Here is a 17,762-nt window from a genome sequence, read left to right as displayed (position 1 = left end):
CTTCTGATGGACCATGGCTCCCCAACTGTTCAGCTTCCAAAGCTGTCCCCACTGCTCTTGGAACTGACTTCATTCCTGGCCGGTGTTCAAGACCCTCAGAGTTCCAGCCCCTTGGCAGCACTTCCCAGGCCCAGGAGAGGCCCTGATGCCACCCCCACTTGGCTACCTCTTCTTGATCTTCCTCCTCTTACATTAAGGGCACCTCAACTGCAAGAGGGCTTCCCGGGGGGCACTAGTGGTAAAGTACCCACCTGCCAATGCAGGAGATGCAAGAGATGCAGGTTTGATCCCTGGGTCAGGAAGATCCTCTGGAGAAAGAAATGGCAACCCACTCCAGTATTCTTGTGTGGAAAGTCCCATGGACAGAGGAGCTGGCAGGCTACAGTCCAAGGGGTCGCAAACAGTCAGACACAACTGACTAAGCACAATGTCAAGAAACTTGTGTGCTTTCCTCCACCTTCTGTCCAGGACATGGCTGGAGTCATCTGAGAGCATCTCTATCTGTGCTTCCCAAAGAGAAGACAAGGACACCTACTCCAAGGCCTGGGCCAGGTCCCTAGCCCTATGCTCTCCAATAGGCCACAAATCCACACTTCCAGTGCAGTTGGACTCTGCTTAGCCAGTGCTGAACTGGCTAAGAAGAGAGACAGTAGAAACTAAGGAAAGAAAAGGCAAGGAAAAGCACAAAGAGGAAAAACTGTCAAAAACTAGATTTTTTTTCCCCAAGATGCAAAGTCAGTGTTGGAAAGGATTTCTTAATCTTCTTCCTCCTCCAATTTCTCAAACATACTCCTGGTCCTCAGCCCTCTTGAATATTTGCTGTATTATTAATTATTCTTGCTGCTACATGTCTCAGAAATGACCAGTGCATATGGCCTGTGTGCCAGACACTGGCCCCACGTCATCCCATTTAATCCTCATGACCCCACTGTCACCGCACTGGTCTGCTGTGGACACTGAGGCTCCTCCCAACCCTGCACACGAGCGCCCCCTACAGGAAAAACCCACCCAGGACCGTGCTGTGCTAGCCAAGTCACACAGCCCCCATTTCCCACCAGAGGACAGCACAGCCAGTTCTAATTGCACACAGCTTCCTCAAATCCAAGACAACGAGGAGAAACAGCCCATGGTGCCCAGACAGTCACTTCCGGATATTTCAACATTTTTGTTTCCCCATCACATGACCCAGTACAGAGCTGGGTGGGGAAGCAGACCCAGACCCCAGCAGGGCATCAGGTGAGGAGACAGGAGTGCCAGTGCCTCGAGGGAGGGCAGAAGTGTCCAGTTCTCACTGCCACCGCAACACCAGGACCCAGGGCCCTGGGCTGCCCAGCCATACGTCTACTCAGTCTGTAGGTCCCTGAGCCACCCACACAGGGCTGGTGGGGGGAACGGTGTGGACAGAGAGTTACCTCAGGCTCCTGGCCCCTGATCCACAAGGCAGCATCCTCTCGTGGCCCGTTCCTTCCTGTCCCTTGGACCGGGGTGCCCACCTGCCCACCAGTGAAGCCCACCCTCCCTTCTGAAAAGGATTTCTGGATGGACTTTTCTGACTGACACTCAGGAGCATTTGCTGGGAGAATATGAATTTAAATGAGAACAACCTGCGAAAAGATTGGGACCATAGTGAGTGTGTTTAGGTAAACACAAGTGTGTCAGAACTGAAGGGAGCAGCATCAGTTACCCAGGGAATTGGGCAACACACAGAGGTGGCTGGAGCCTGGGAAGGAGCTAGGGGGCTGGTGGACTGTGACCACAGGCCCGTGGACACACGGAGCTCCCATCCTAGGGGGGCACTCCACACTCCCCAGGGAGAGGCTGGGGTGCAGGAGCAAGTAAAAGACCCACATGGCCCCACTGAGACATCCTATTCATCCTAACCTTATTGATTGTTCTTAATGTCCCAAATAATACACCCTGACAGCCACAGCCCCTGTAAGAAATGCTGATCTAGACTGGGGTAGAGCGGGTGTTACCACAACAATTTCCTACTTTCTTGGGAGGAAATGGACTTCCCCTACCGGGCTCTGCCCCATTCCCATAGGCTTGCTCCCACTTAGCCATACTGTGTCCACAGACCCTGCCCCAAGGCTGGGTTCAATGTTTTATGTAATAGACGCACAGAACAGATGGGAGCCTGGAACACCCATTGCCACCCTCCTGCCCCCCTTCCTGGAAATTCCAGCCTCCCCCAGACACCTGGCAGAATCAACTTGTCCAGGGAGGGCATTCCTGCCCATCAACAGAGCTGTTCAAAAGAAAGAACCAGATCAGACTCACCCAGAACACAGTCTGCATGGACAAACGCCAAAACCAAGGGGCTAGACCCCACCTGAGGGGAAAAGGGTGGAAAGCTCACACTAGACCAAGGATGAGAAGGACGAGATGGGAGCCCAGCAGGTCTGGGCATAGGGCCCCGGGCCCCAATCAGCCCCTGCACCCCCTCCATGTGGCACTCGCCCACCTGCTACCATGAGGAGAAAAATAGGCTTCCAGCCCCAAATCTACATCTGCTTGATGGAAGAAATTCAAAAAACCTCATCACCTGTGGAGAGAAGCCACATGACACCATGACATCACCCCCAGAACTGGACATGGGGATGGGGACACGGGGTGCAGAGCCACCCTTACCACGAAGCCTGAACTGGCATGCCCCGTGCGAGGCTAGTGCTGCCCCTGCTTCTCTTAAGGAAGGAGAACTTCCAACATCAAATTCAAGAGACCCTGTCAAGTTAAAGAGGCAGAGCACAGCTTCCTAACACTCTCAATTCAGAAGAAAACGAAGTCAGCCTCAGCGCACACTTCCGAGCTGGCTGGCCACACATCTCGCCCCATCGCCACCTCCCTGCAGACCCAAGTCCTTTCAACAGCCACTCGCTGGCACTAAAGGCCTTCCGCAAACTCTCCTCCTGAAATGTTTTTCATCCCGGAGTGGGGGAAGAAGAGGGGAGGGGTTTGCATTACCCTGGATGTTTTAGCAAGCTGCCCAGAGCTAACAGCATAAATCAGAATGTGTTTTTAGCATTTCGGGGCAGAGGAAATGGTTCTCCAGCTAAGCTCCCTACCGTTTCTTAAAGTGATTATTTTGATTTAAACCGCTGCCTGGTGGCTAGACTCCTAGCTACCAGCTTCAGGCCGTTAGTCCCGGGAGCCCAGAGCACAAAGGAACACTGTTGGAGGGTCACAGGCCTCCTCCAGGAACGCGCGTTGCGCTCTGGACTGCGCTCCTTCCACAGACGAGCACTTGTTTCTTGCCCAGGGCGCTGCCACCGCTTCCCTCTCTGCCAATCACTATCACATACACTGTGGTTTTTACTCAAGATCCTCGGGCTGTCTGCAGCATTACAGCTTCTCTCGTGTCTGGACTACACCTCGTTGCCACCAGAACCTGCTGGGTTGGGAAGATTGAAAGGAATACCAGAACCCGGGGGGAAAGCCCTGGGGCCCCAGAGGCCACATTTAGGAATTCTTTTCCATAACCTCAGCCTTTGCCCCGGAGGGTCAGGGCTGGAGGAAGAAGGGGGAAGGAATAATTTTTGCATTTTCCACACATGTGTCCTGACTTAAAGCATCCATTTCATGGTTTGCAAAATATTGCTACACAAAGCAAGATGCATTTGTGACACATTTTGAAATTACGAATCCAATCAGAACTAGAGGACGTTCCCATGGTCTGCTGTAAAGGACGAGTCCTGATTCTTTGCCCTCTCAAGGCCAGGTAGCTGCCCTTCCCACTTCCAAGGTGCTCAATGTCAGATCCCTTTCTCCTCCATCACCCTCTGTCCAGAAACATGAGGACACAGTGGGGGTTGGAGTGGGCCCTGGACCCTGTCCTTCCAGCACCACTCACCTTTAATGTCCAACCTGGAAGCTCAGAGTCAGAGCTACTTTGGGGGAGGCAGGCCCTGACTCAGCTGGGAACCCCTTCTGGGCAGCAACCCAAAAGGGCTGCAAGGCCAGGCCTCCCCTGAAATCAGAGACTCTAGGGCCAGCTCTGCTCAAAGCAGCGTTCAAGTCAGAGGACGTTGGTGGACACATCCTCCTGGATAACCATCTTTCTTTTCCTCACCATTTAATTCTTACTCAAAACTTACCCACTTGACAAATACACGGGAATTCCTGATGCATGTACTTCACTTCCAGTGCAGCTCATCATCCTGATGGGGCAGATTCAAATGCACATGCAACCATGCTATTCACCCCAGAGAAGGATTCTTACATGTTAACAAAATAAAGCAAATGCTTTTTAAAAATATTTATTTTGGGCTGCATCAGTCTCAGTTGCAGCACACAGGCTCTTTGTTACAGTACATAGGCTTCTCTCTAGTTGAGGTGCTGGGGCTCAGTAGTTGCTGCATGGCTCAGTAGCCCTGCAGCATGTGGGATCTTAGTTCCCTGACCAAGGATCGAACCCAGCGATCCTTGCACTGGAAGGCAGATTCTCAACCACCGGACCAAAGCAAATGCTTTTAATTCAAAGCACAAAGTATAAGAATTTCATATATATACTGATATATATGATATATCTGATATATACATCAGATTTTTTACAGCACACAATTTCTTCTATTTTAGATGCCCCCAAATAATGTGATAGGGCATTGTATCTGTAGCTGGCTCTTGGGAGAGTAAGAGGGAATAAAAATGCTTCATTTCATTCTTATAACTCTTCTGAAGGTTTTACTCTCATTCAAAATTTTAAAAATTAGTTCACGTATGAATATTTTATCCTAAAATCAAACACAAAACAATGTCACAAAGGACTCTTAGTCAACTATACTGGGTTATAGTTCACACACAAGAAAACTCACATTTCAGGAGCACATCTTGGCCAACAAGTACAAACACTGATGTAAGCAGCACCACAAGCAGCCTTAAGAAGCAGGTAGCAAAAGACGTGACCACAATGAGTTGGCATGGTCAGCCTCTTAAGAACTGCTCCAGGCTAGGCGATTATAGCAACAGTCTCCCTGGGTGCTAGGGGTGACAGGAGATGGAGGTGATAGGCCTGGGCCCCCTGGTCACACCTGGAATAGCTGGATCAAGTTGAGCCTCAGACTCTTCATCTTAAAACTAAGATTGCTGTATAGCGAGTTTTGACTTTGCTATGAATGGGCTGTGTAACCCATGTGTATGTTGAAGCCCTAGCCTCCAATGTGCCTATATCTGGAGATGGGGCCTGTGAGGAGGTGATTAAGGTTAAATGAGGTCGTGGGGGGGCCCTCATCCCACAGGATCCCTTATAAGAAGAGGAAGACACCCAAGAGCTTATCTCTCTGTCATGTGTGGACACAGTGAGAAGGGGGACGTTTGCAAACCAGGAAGAGGGCAAACCAGAATACTGTGCCTGCACCTTGATCTTGGGCTTCCAGCCTTCAGAACTATGAGGAATAAATGTCAATCCTTTAAGCTGCCCAGTCTGTGGTACTTTATTAGAGCGGCCCAGGCTGACTGAGACAGACTTTCTCTCAGCAATAAAACCCTCTCTTTACAGGAAATCTCAGGTCAACCCTCATTATTCAACATAAGACAGATCTGGAGCCCGCCCACACTATTAGTGGGACTGTAAGCTGGTGCAGTCACCAAGGAGAACAGTACAGGGTTCATTTAAAAACTGAAAATAGAGCTACCATCTGACCCAGCAATCCCATTTCTGAGCATATATCCAGAGAAAACTCTAATTCGAAAAGATGCCTGCACCCCAATATTCACAGCAGCACTATTCACAATAGCCTAGACATGGGAACAACCTAAACGCCCATCTATGCTGCTGCTAAGTCACTTCAGTCGTGTCCGACTCTGTGCGACCCCATAGACGGCAGCCCACCAGGCTCCCCCAACACTGGGACTCTCCAGGCAAGAACACTGGAGTGGGTTGCCATTTCCTTCTCCAATGCATGAAAGTGAAAAGTGAAAGTGAAGTCACTCTGTCGTGTCTGACTCCTAGCAACCCCATGGACTGCAGCCTACGAGGCTCCTCTGTCCATGGGATTTTCCAGGCAAGAGTACTGGAGTGGGTTGCCATTACCTTCTCCGAAACGCCCATCTATAGATAAATAGATAAAAAAGATGTGGTACATGCATACAATGGAATATTACTCAGCCACAAAAAAAAGAGAATGAAATAATCCCATTTGCAGCAATACAGATAGACAGATATTATTATACTAATTAAAATAAGTCAGACTGAAAGACAAATATCATATGGTGTCATTTATATGTAGAATCTAAAAAAGATAGAAACAAAATTATTTACAAAATGAAAGAGACTCACAGACAGAAAACAAACTTATGGTTACCAAAGGAGAAAGTGATGAGAGAGTAAATTAGAAGGATGGGATTAAAATAGTCACACTATCTATAAAATAGATGAACAGAGACCTACTGTACTGCACAGGGAACTATACACAACATTGTAGTAACCTATAAGGAAAAGAATCTAAAAATTATACATACATATATATAACTGAATCACTGTGCTGTACGCCTAAAACTAGCGTAACTCTGTAATTGCTAAGTTACTTCAGTTGTGTCTGACTCTTTGTGACGCTATGGACTGTAGCCTGCCAGGCTCCCCTGTCCGTGGGAATCTCCAGGCAAGAATACTGAAGACCTTGCCATTTCCTCTTCCAGGGTATCTTCCTGACTCAAGGATTGAACCCACATCTCTTGTCTCATGTTCTTTACCACTAGCGCCACCTGGAAAGCCCCTTAACACTGTAAGTCAACTATATTTCAATAAATTGTTTTTAAAAAGAACAATAGGCTGGAGCTACTCTATGGATAAGGGTGTGGGGCTTCGGTTTTGAGTCTTGCTGTCCCCTCTGTGGCTGAACCTCCTCTGAAACCAGAGCTGCTGAGAACACTGTGGGAAGGCTGCTGGGCAGGGAGTGTCTTTGCATTTTTTTGCTCCCCTGCCTTCTAAGGAAGATGAGACACATTCCCCTGGAAACACCATGATCCATATATGAACTGGCTTGGGGACAGAATGAATGTGTCAGAAACTATAGGTCAAATCGCACAAGGATCTGCTAAAGAAAAAGTACCCAGCAAATGTGGCCAACCACAGCACATAGCATGCAGATGCCTTGGGGCAGAGGCAAGTGGATTTCCCGGGGGGAGAAAAGGGCTGCACAGCTGAAGGGACAGCACCTGGAAAGGCACCAAGACCCAAAACAGCCTGGCTGGGGGTGGGGAACAGACAGGGGAGGGGGTGAGTCCAAGGAGAGAGCAGCACTCCTGTAAAAGGTCTGGGCTTGAGGTGGGCATGACCCCCATCCTTCTCAAAAGTATCCTGGGGCTACTGCAGCCCAGTGAGTCCCATGAGCCCAGTCCCCACAACAGAGGAATGAGATGAGACTCAGGTTGTCAGCGTGAGCAAACAGCAGGGGTGGGCTGGGCCCTGGAAGGGACCATTGTCCCACTCAGACAGGCTCCATGCCAAGGCCTCCAGTGGTGGGGGCACTGTACCTGACCCCTGGGGGAAGCCACTGTGCCTCCCTCCTGGGCCCTGGGCAGGGATTCTGTCTCTCTCAGCTCTAGGAGGTCCTTTCAGGGCCCAACCTATTGCTAAGTACTTGTGTATATGTAGGTATATACTGTACATCATGTATGACTCTGTACAACCCCATGGACTGTAGCCCACCAAGTTCTTCTGTCCATGAGATTTTCCCAGTAAGAGCACTGGAATGGGTTGCCATTTCCTTCTGCAAGGAATCTTCTCAACCCAGGGACTGAACCTGCATCTCCAGCGTCTCCTGCATCGGTAGGCGGATTCTTTACCACCAAGCCACCTGGGAAACAAGTCAGCTAAGTACTTAGTATTTGCTAAGTACCTGTGCCACTACTCCTCTGTACAATACACCCCAAAACAGAAGGCTGTGTTCCACACCGCACAGAGGCCTAGATGTGCCCCTGGAAAGGGCTCCCAGACCTATCTCCCCGCTCTCAGCCAGCTCAGGCTGTTGTAACAAAATACTACAGACAGGTGGCTTGCACAGCAAACAGTTTACCTCTCACAGCTCTGGAGGCCTAGAGTCTAAGACCCAGTGCTGGCAGATTCAGTTCTGGCGAGAGAACACTCTTTCTGGCTTCCAGACAGCTGTCTTCTCATGATGGGGAGAGAGGGGGCTCTGTTGTCTCTTCCTCTTTTTAAAAGGGTGCTAATCCCATTGCTGGGACCGCATTCACATGGCCTCAACTAAACCTAATCACTTCCCAAAGGCCCCATCTCCAAATACCATCACACTGGGGGTGGGACTTCAACACATGGGCTTGGGGGCGGCATTGCATCCACAGCTCCCTCTTGTAGGCAGGCTCCATGGATGCTGGAGGAGACAATGTGAGAGGCAGCACCCAAAGCGACAATTCCAGTCTTTAAACACAAGTCTGAACAGACAAGACCCAGCTCTGCTAAATCACATCTCTCCTCCAGACCTGCATTTCTCATCTCCTGATCGGGTGTGTGGAGGGTGGGGGAGGAAGATCAGGTGAGAACCCCCCCGCCCGGAGCAGACCCTGCTCCTTCCCTCCAAGGGGCTCTTGTTGAGCAGGAAGACATCCTTCACGTCTTTGCTGCCACCAAAACTATACTCCCCAGAGCTCAAGTTCCGCTCAGCTGTACGCGAGTCTGTCTTTGATCTTGAAAGAAGCACACAGACTCACTCTGCAGCATGGGAAGTCCATAGGCACTGGCTTCGGCAGAACTCCTAGGCCTGCATCCCCCACCCGGCAGTGTCGAAAAGGCCTCAAAATGTAAAACAGATGAGGCTTTTAAAGAAAAAGTTATTTATATTGTGGAATCTTTCAGAGCAAGCAGAAACTTGAGGTTTATCACCTGGGGCACAAAACCAATGATACTCCAGTCTTCTCACAGAGAAGGGGCAGATGTGTTTTATGGAAAATAAAACAAGCAAATGTGTTGATTTGATTCTATTTCTTGATTTCTTTTTCCAATAACGGATGCATGGCGGGTGCTTGCAATCAAGGGGAAATGCCATTCAAGGACCTGAGAGGAGGGTTCTTTCCTGAGAATCCCATCGAAGGTCAAGATTAAGAGGGAGGTGTCTCAGGTAATTAAACCAGGGGAGGGAGGTTGTATCTAAACTCTGCCTGCTTTTCAGAAAAGGGTGGACATCTGTGTGTCTGCCCACCCCCAGACTCCAGGGGATTTGGACTCAGATATTCTGCTGCTCAGGACCATCTACTCTCCTCACCAGTCTCCTTAAAGAGTTCTTATTTTCTCAATAACAGCAGGACATAAGGATGCAGTCCATAATATCATGCTGGACTCACGCTGGCCTACAGTTAGAAATATTTTTCTAATAATCTTCAAACAATATACGAAGGAAAGAAATGCATTATGTAATACTTCTGTGTTCCAAGACTTTTAAAGCAGTTACAACTCTAAGTATTCTTTTCCAGGGATACCAGTATTTTTAACACTCCACCCTTGAGGACTGAGAATTCAAGTCCACAGCCACCACTGTCCACAAGCCCATCCATGTGTCCACATTCAAAGTGACATACGTGATGACAGGAAAGTTGCTCATCGTGTGAGGAGATCACCTAGGTAAGCCTGACTGTGGATCACGGTAATTTATGTGATTTCAGGAGCATTAGAGAAACTGTGCCCATGAAGTCCACTTCACATCTCAACCACAGTCACACAGCACTCCCAGGCTTCTCTTGATATCAACACTGAGAATCACAGGGCAGGGAAAGGCAATAAGAGGTCAGTTGCAGGGGTCCAGAAGGTGCAGATAAAACTTCAACATGAGAACTATTTCCTTCTGACTTATTCCATTCATATGACAGTTCCTAGGTCCATCCACATCTCTGCAAATTGTACAATTTGATTCTTTTTTGTGGCTGAGTAATATTCCATTGTATATAAGTATCACATCTTCTTTATCTGTTCTTCTGTTGATGGGCATTTAGTTTGTTTCCATGTCCTGGCTATTGTAAATAGTGCTGCAATGAACACTGGGTTACATGTGTCTTTTTGAATTATGGTTTTCTCCTGTCATTCAGGGTGAAGTGAGTCAGAAATAGGAAAATAAATATCATATAATATCACATATATGTGAAATCTAGAAAAATGATACAGATGAACTTATTTGCAAAGCAGAAATAGAGACACAGATGTAGAGAATGAACATATGAATACCAGGGAGGAAAGTGGGAGTGAGATGAACATGGTAATTGGGATTGACATATATACACTACTATGTTTAAAATAGATATTTAATGGGACCCTAATGTATAACACAGGGAACTCTACTGCTCTAAATGGGAAGGAAACCTGAAAAAAAGGGGATGTATGTGTACATATAGCTGATCCACTTTGCAGTAGAGCAGAAACTAATACTACATTGTAAAGCAACTGTACTCCAATAAAAATTAATAAAAAATAAAAATACAGCTTGTAGGGGAAAAAAAGAAAGGAATATCTTAACAGACAAGCCAGCTGTTCCAGGTGGTGAGAAAACACAATCTCTGAGGGAGACCAAGTGCCTCCCGGCTCTGCCCTTCAACCCTGGGGTTAAGGCTAACACTTGCAAGGAAGGCCACTACAAGGAGCCCCAGCTCCAGCCTGAGACCCCACCCCAGCCACATGGCCAACTTCATACAGAACCTGTAGCCCAAGAACCAAGTTCACTGTCTTAAAGTGTTCACACTTCCGGGTGATCACTGTAGAATATCTGACCTTTTGCTTCAAAGAAATTGCCGTTGCTTTTCAAAGTTTCTTTTACACCATGCAAGTAATATGTGAATACACTGCCGACCCCAAGTCACACTCATAAATATAGCTGAAGTCCACTCACCCCATCTCTCCAACCACAATCAGCTTGTACTTTGTCCTTTATGCTTCCAAATTTTTCTCTAGCTATACAAATGTTTATTGAGTCTTGGTTTTCCCCTAAATAGCAACACAGTACACATTGTTGTTGTTTACTTGCTAAGTTGTGTCTGACTCTTTGCAACCCCATGGACTGTGGCCTGCCACGCTCCTCTGTCCATGGGATTTCCCAGGCAAGAATACTGGAGTGGGTTGCCATTTCCTTCTCCAGGGGATCTTCCTGATCCAGGGGCAAATCCGTGTCTCCTGCATCGGCAGACAGATTCTTTACCACTGAGCCACATGGGAAGCCCATCACTGTACACATGCTATTTTGCAAATGACTTTTATTCACTGAGTCATGATCTTTGAGGTTAGAGTCACCTCCAATTTTCCATTTCATTCCTGTATAATGAACACATAATATTCCTTAGGATGAATATACCATGTTTGTGAGTTTTTTTCTTGCTTTTTCACCATGTCCAAAACAATAAATAGTTAATGTTTCTTTTTCTCTCTCCCCAGCATCACTGCTGGGCTTCCCTGGTGGCACAGTGATAAAGAATCTGTCTGACAATGCAAGAGATGCAGGTTCAATCCCTGGGTCAGAAAAGATCCCCTAGAGAAGTACATGGCAACTCACTGCTGTATTCTTGCCTGAGGAATGGACAGAAGAGCCTGGAGGGCTATAGTCCAAGGGGTCGCAAAGAGTCAGACATGACTTAGTGACTAAACAACAACCCTACTGTCATGAATATCTTGCACATGCTCCTCTGTGCCCCACACTCAGTGAGTCTGCAAGGCAAGCCCTGGCCCCTGGGGATACACCATGTTAATTTTAAGAAATATGGCTAACTAACTGTCCTTCAAAATGTGAGATGTGAGAGTTAGACCATAAAGAAAACTGAGCACCAAAAAACTGATGCTTTTGAACTATGGTATTGGAGAAGACTCTTGAGAGTCCCTTGGACTGCAAGGATAGCAAACCAGTCAATTCTAAAGATCAGTCATGAATATTCATTGGAAGGACTGATGATGAAGCTGAAGCTCCAATACTTTGGCCACCTGATGCGAAGAGCTGACTCATTAGAAAAGACCCTGATGCTGGGAAAGATTGAAGGCGGGAGGAGAAGGGGACAACAGAGGATGAGATGGTTGGATAGCATCACTGACTCAGTGAACATGAGTTTGAGCAAGCTCTGGGAGATGGTGTTGGACAGGGAGGCCTGGCATGCTGCAGTCCATGGGGTCACAAAGAGTCAGACATGACTGAACTGCTGTCCTTCAAAATGGAGGTACCAATCTATACAGTTTATCAAAAAGCCCATTTCCCCACACCCTCACCAGCCCTTAACAAATTTCTTTAACCTTGCCAAAATGAGGGCTGAAAATCATAACTTATTGTATGTATGTTTCCTAGTACTAGGAATACTGGTCCACTAAAGATGTCCATGGCCTATTCCTCAGAACCTATGAATATGTTATCTTATGCAGTAAAAGTGATTACGTTAAGAATCTTGAGATGGGAAGACAATCCTGAATTATCAGGGAGAGTTCAATGTCATCACCAGGGTCCTGATAAGATTGAGACAGGAGAGTTAAAAAAAAAAAAAAAAAAAAAGTAATGTGATGATGAAGCAAAAGGGGAGAGAGACTGGAAGATGCTCTGCTGCTGACTTTGAAGATGGAGGCAGGGACCACAAGCCAAGGAATGTGGGCAGCCTCTAGAAGAAGAAAAGGCAAGGGAACAGAGTCTCCCCTGGAGCCTCCAGCAGGAGCACAGCACACACCAATTCATTTTGATATCTGACCTCCAGAAATATTTGTTACAGCAGCAATGAGAAACTAATACAACTACTGAGGTGAGGATTTTTTCTAAATTTACTGGCTACTTTTTATATTCCTTTCTATAAATTCCTTTTTAAATATCCTTTACCCAACAGAGTTTCTATTACGATTTCTCAATCATTTCTGTTATTGTTTTCCCTGACTTATTCAAGAATAAATTCCCTAAGTCAAGGTCATAAATAAATACTTGTATATTTTTCTGGTGACTGGTATAAAGCAAATCTCTAATATGACTTTCTCCCAAAGGTTACTTTCAATACTATTTATTGAAAACTTCATTACTGCTCCCACTCATTTGAAAAGGCATGTTTATCATTTAATAAGCTCCCAAATATTTCATGGGTCTATTAATTGATTATTCTATTCCTGTGACCTATTTGTCACACTATTTAATCACTGTAACGCATTTTGATTTCAGATAGAGAAAGGATCCCATTAGATTTTCTTTTGCAAAACTACCCTGGATCTTCTTCTAATTTTCAACTCTACATAGATTTTAGAAACAGCAAGCCAAATCCAGAAACATAACTTAATAGGCTACTAAATGGAACTGTATAAATTAATATGTCAATTTAAAGAGAACTGATTATCTTTACAATATTGCTTTCCCATTCAAACAATGGGGTTTCCCTCTCCAGTTATTTTAATCTTTTATATCCTTCAGTGAAGTCACAGAGCTGCTGAACATTTCTTACTAAGGTGATTTCTGCTTATCTGATTGGTTTCATTGCTATTATGAACAGGATTATTTCCCATCCCATGTTCTCATAGTTTTCCACAAGTAAATAAAATGATACTGATGTTTCTAAGTTGATCCTAAATCCAGCCAACTTGCCATATCCCCTTATTAGTTCTAAGATGTTCAACCAAATTCCTTTGGACTTTCTATACATAGAAAACTGAACCAACTACAATTAATTTCAGCTTTATCACTTTAAAAAATGTACACTATTTATTGTTAGGTTCATTTAACTTTGTCTCAAAGAAATTAGGCTCTTTAAAACCTTCTAGTGTTCTTGACACTTGCTTCACCTCTCACAATAGTGGATATGACTATTATATAACCATCCTATGTGCAGTGGGAAGTAAAGTAACAAATTCCATCCCACATGGTGGAGGGGGAGTACATTCAAGATATAATAAGGGATCATTTCCTTGAAGAGGTGTAGCAGACAGAATGTATCCCCAAATGCAGGAAATGTGATCTCATCTAAAAGGTGGTGAGAGGAATTCAGATGAAAGGGCAGGATTACAAATAAATGAAATCAATGCAAGACCACTGGAGAGTCTGTGAGAAGATGAGAAGGAATGGGGGCCACAAAGGAAGTAGAACTGTCCTTCAAAAAAGAAAAAAGAAATCTCTCCTGATAGGAAGAGCGAGGACAGGATGCTGAGAGGATGAAGATCAAGAATTTGAGGGATTTCCCATCTGAAGCCTTCTTTAGTGTCTGTGAATTAAAAGGCAGAAATGTCTGAAGAGGTGAAGGGAAAGGAAGATTTCTACCATGCAAGAGAAGCTGGTCACAGTCACCCATCACAAAAGCCTGCTTGATCTGCAGCACAGTCATTTCACACCACCTATTATTTGTCTACCTGCTTACTGCCTTTCTCACTCCCTCTTTAGTACAAGCTCCTTGAGGGCACTTGAGAAATGCTGGCTGAGTGAATGGATAAAAATAATCTATGGGGAGCGCAGGAGGATGAGCCACCAAGGGAGGAGTGAGTATGCCAAGCAATGAGAGCCCAGTTAGGAAGAACAATCATCAGTGAACAGGACTGACCACTCTAACCTGTGGGATGCCCTCCAGCTATGTACTGCTACCCAAACCCAGACTCAGAGAGCATGCCAGCTGGATTTCTCCAGCGCTGGGTCTCACCAGATGACCCCAGAACTTAATGACTAGAGGGTACACATGTAAAGACCTGGAAAGAAGAGTACTGAAAGGTGACCACACCATAAATAGGTAGGATAGTGGTCACTCGGTGAACAGGTAAACGGTACCATGCCATGAACAGGTAGGGTGGACCAGATGCTCCTGTAAGGTAGCAGAGAAGGAGGTTTTCCCCAAATAAAGAGCTTTTAAGAGTGGCAGCACCTGGTGCAGGTGAAGGACAAGGCCCCTGGAGATGAGGCAGTCCAGACCCCAGACATCCCAGTACCAGATGGCCATCCCATGGATGAAATTTGCAGACAAGTGACATTGTGACAAAACCAAGGATACTGCTGTCCAACTTCCTTCCCTCCACTACCCTCAAATCATCAGGAGCAAGAGACTCAGGAGGGCATAGTATTGGAGGTGGCTGGGCCCCTGCAGGAGTTCTGCAGAGGCCCTCACCCACCTGATGAATGGGGTCTTGGCTGCTAATTCGAGACAACAGGATGCATTCCACTCAACATTCTGCTATGTGAATTAATTTCACATGGGCTGATATTGTGAGTAAAACATGGACAACCAAGTTCTGTCAAATTCCACATACAATTATGTGTTTAGGTATGATACTAGAGAAGGCAATGGCACCCCACTCTAGTACTCTTGCTTGGAAAACCCCTTGGACAGAAGGGCCTGGTGGGCTGCAGTCCATGGGGTCGCTAGGAGTCAGACACAACTGAGCGACTTCACTTTATTTTTTCACTTTCATGCATTGGAGAAGGAAATGGCAACCCACTCCAGTATTCTTGCATGGAAAATCCCAGGGACGGAGGAGCCTGGTGGGCTGCCGTCTATGGGGTCGCACAGAGTCGGACACGACTGAAGCGACTTAGCAGCAGCAGTAGCAGCAGCAGGTATGATACTGCCATGGCACCCACACTGACAGTGTAAAACGACAGAGACAGAGAAGATAATAGAAAGGGTAAATGTGAGTAAAACAGGGATACTTGAGATGCGAATGGACAAGGTATCCCTGAGCCAAAATCTGCCAATTCTATCATAGGTTGAGTTCCTCCAGAAGTCAACTCAGAGACAAGAATTTGAGAGCAAACAGTGTATTTGGGAAGTTATCCCAGGTGGCCCTGTAAGGGTAAACTGTTTATTCACAATACTTCTGGCAGGCAATATGTGCGGGTATCTTCCCCTACCAGCCAATTCTCCAGCTTTCCAGACACCAAATGGTTGTCCCATAGTTAGTTCAATTCTCACATCAGTTACACAGAGTTAGGGTCAGGATCCACAAGACATCCTTATTTCAGATGCCAGTTTCAAGTATTAGGTCACCAGGGTACCCACACTTCTGTCCAACTTGGCTACAAAGTTAGGGGTTCCACAACCCTCTTCTCAGACTTGATAGTATGCTATAACCACAGGACACTCATGGAAATGTTTATTTATATTTACTAAGCTATTATAAAGGATATAGATGAACAGTCCAATGAAGAGAGACACCTACGTGAAGCCCAAAAGGGTCCCAAGCACAGAAGCTTCTGTCCCTGTGGAGTTGGGGAGTGCAACCCTCAAAGAACATGGATTTGTTCATTAAGCTGGATGCTCTCCAAACCCTGTAGTTCACAGATTTTTATGGAGGCTTCACCATACCAGTAGGGTAAATCACTCACTCAATCTCCAGCCCCTGTCCCCTCCCCAGGGTGGGAGTAAGCCTGCAAGTTCCAAGCTTGTCATCACAGCTTGGCCTGCCTGGTGACCAGCCCTCATCCTGAAGCTAGGGTGTTCATGACAAGCCACCACATTGGAATAAAAGATGCTCAGATCACCCAGAAAATCCCAAGGGACTTAGGAGCTCTGCGTCAGGAACTGGGGTCAAAGACCACACAGTGGCACAAAAGATGCTTCTCAAATCCATCACGCAAGAAATGACCCAGGTTTTAGGAGGCCTGTGTCAGGAACAAGGTGCAGAGACCAAATCTCTATTGGTTATGTCATACCCTGGAAGTGGAGTAGGAAAGCACCGGCGGGGTGGAACCCCAACCAGGTGAAATGATGAGCAGGATGCACCCCTGGAAGGTCATGCAATCACACATCATGGAGCTGATCCACCCAATGGCCAAGGAAGCTGGTTTATTTCTTTACTAGGTCCTGGTCATTGCTTATGGAGGACTGATGGAGGCAGAGGGTATAGGGTAGCTCCCCACACTTCCAGTGTATCTTATCTATGGGTCAAGGATGACCTTGGCCAGGAAAGACTTGGGGCAGAGTCCCAGAGGCTTAGAGTCAGCAGACCGCATGACATGGCAGGGGGTCGGAGCAGGTACCAACTGGCGACACTGGTCCACTACAGAATTACTGGCCTTGCACCTTCCTTGTCACATATATGCTCTATGGCTACTGACATTCTATATGAAGACATTACTCATTTGCAAAATCTTGACTGCAGAGTAATAAAGCAATGATTTTTTTTTTTACTCCAATTTCTCAGTGAAGATGATCTGACTCCATATAACTTCCCAATGATTTAAATCAAGAAATTAAGATCAAGCATTCTCTTTAAAAGAACCCAAGTAACAAGAGAGGATTGCAAGATTCATAATCTAAAGTCATTTGATCCTCTGTGGTCTCCAAGAATGTAGCACAGTGGTAGATGCCTAGTAAGCTGAGGGTCTCACTTTTAGATTAAGCTCCTTCTAATTTTGACTCCAGGGCTTCCCTGGTGCTCAGTGGCAAAGAATCTACCTGCCAATGCATGAGACTTGGGTTCAATTACTGGGCTGGGAAGATCCTCTGGAGAAGGATATGGCAACCCTACTCCAGAATTCTTCCCTGGAGAATCCCATGGACAGAGGACCCTGGGGGGGCTACAGTCCATAGAGTTGCAAAAGAGTAGGACATGACTTAGTGACTAAACAACAACAACAACTTTGACTCCAGTTAGAAGTAAAGTCTGAATTGCAGAGTGTCATGAAAGCAACATTGTCACCAGCCATTTGGCTTGGATAAGACAACAGAGAACTAGCAAAGGCTTTATTTTAAAAACTGTATTTAGTAGCGATACCTCAACTATTTTAGAAGAGGCAAATGAAAATCCCTATCAATAGTTTATAGCCAAAACTGATATTTCTAAAATGCTAAAGAGCAATATTTTCAGGAAATCAGAATTATCAAGTTAATGTTCCATATTTAAG

General features: G+C 46.1%; 1 protein-coding gene across 1 annotated transcript in view; it reads right to left on the bottom strand.

Moving 5' to 3' along the window:
* The window catches only part of ROR2 (receptor tyrosine kinase like orphan receptor 2), a 241,976-nt gene that overhangs the window by 125,653 nt on the left and 98,561 nt on the right, over positions 1 to 17,762 (bottom strand). The gene's annotated exons all lie outside the window — the stretch shown is intronic.

The sequence above is a fragment of the Bubalus kerabau genome, chromosome 4 (genome assembly GCF_029407905.1).
Source record: "Bubalus kerabau isolate K-KA32 ecotype Philippines breed swamp buffalo chromosome 4, PCC_UOA_SB_1v2, whole genome shotgun sequence".
Taxonomy (NCBI): domain Eukaryota; kingdom Metazoa; phylum Chordata; class Mammalia; order Artiodactyla; family Bovidae; genus Bubalus; species Bubalus kerabau.
This window is presented reverse-complemented; position numbering and strand designations above follow the sequence as displayed.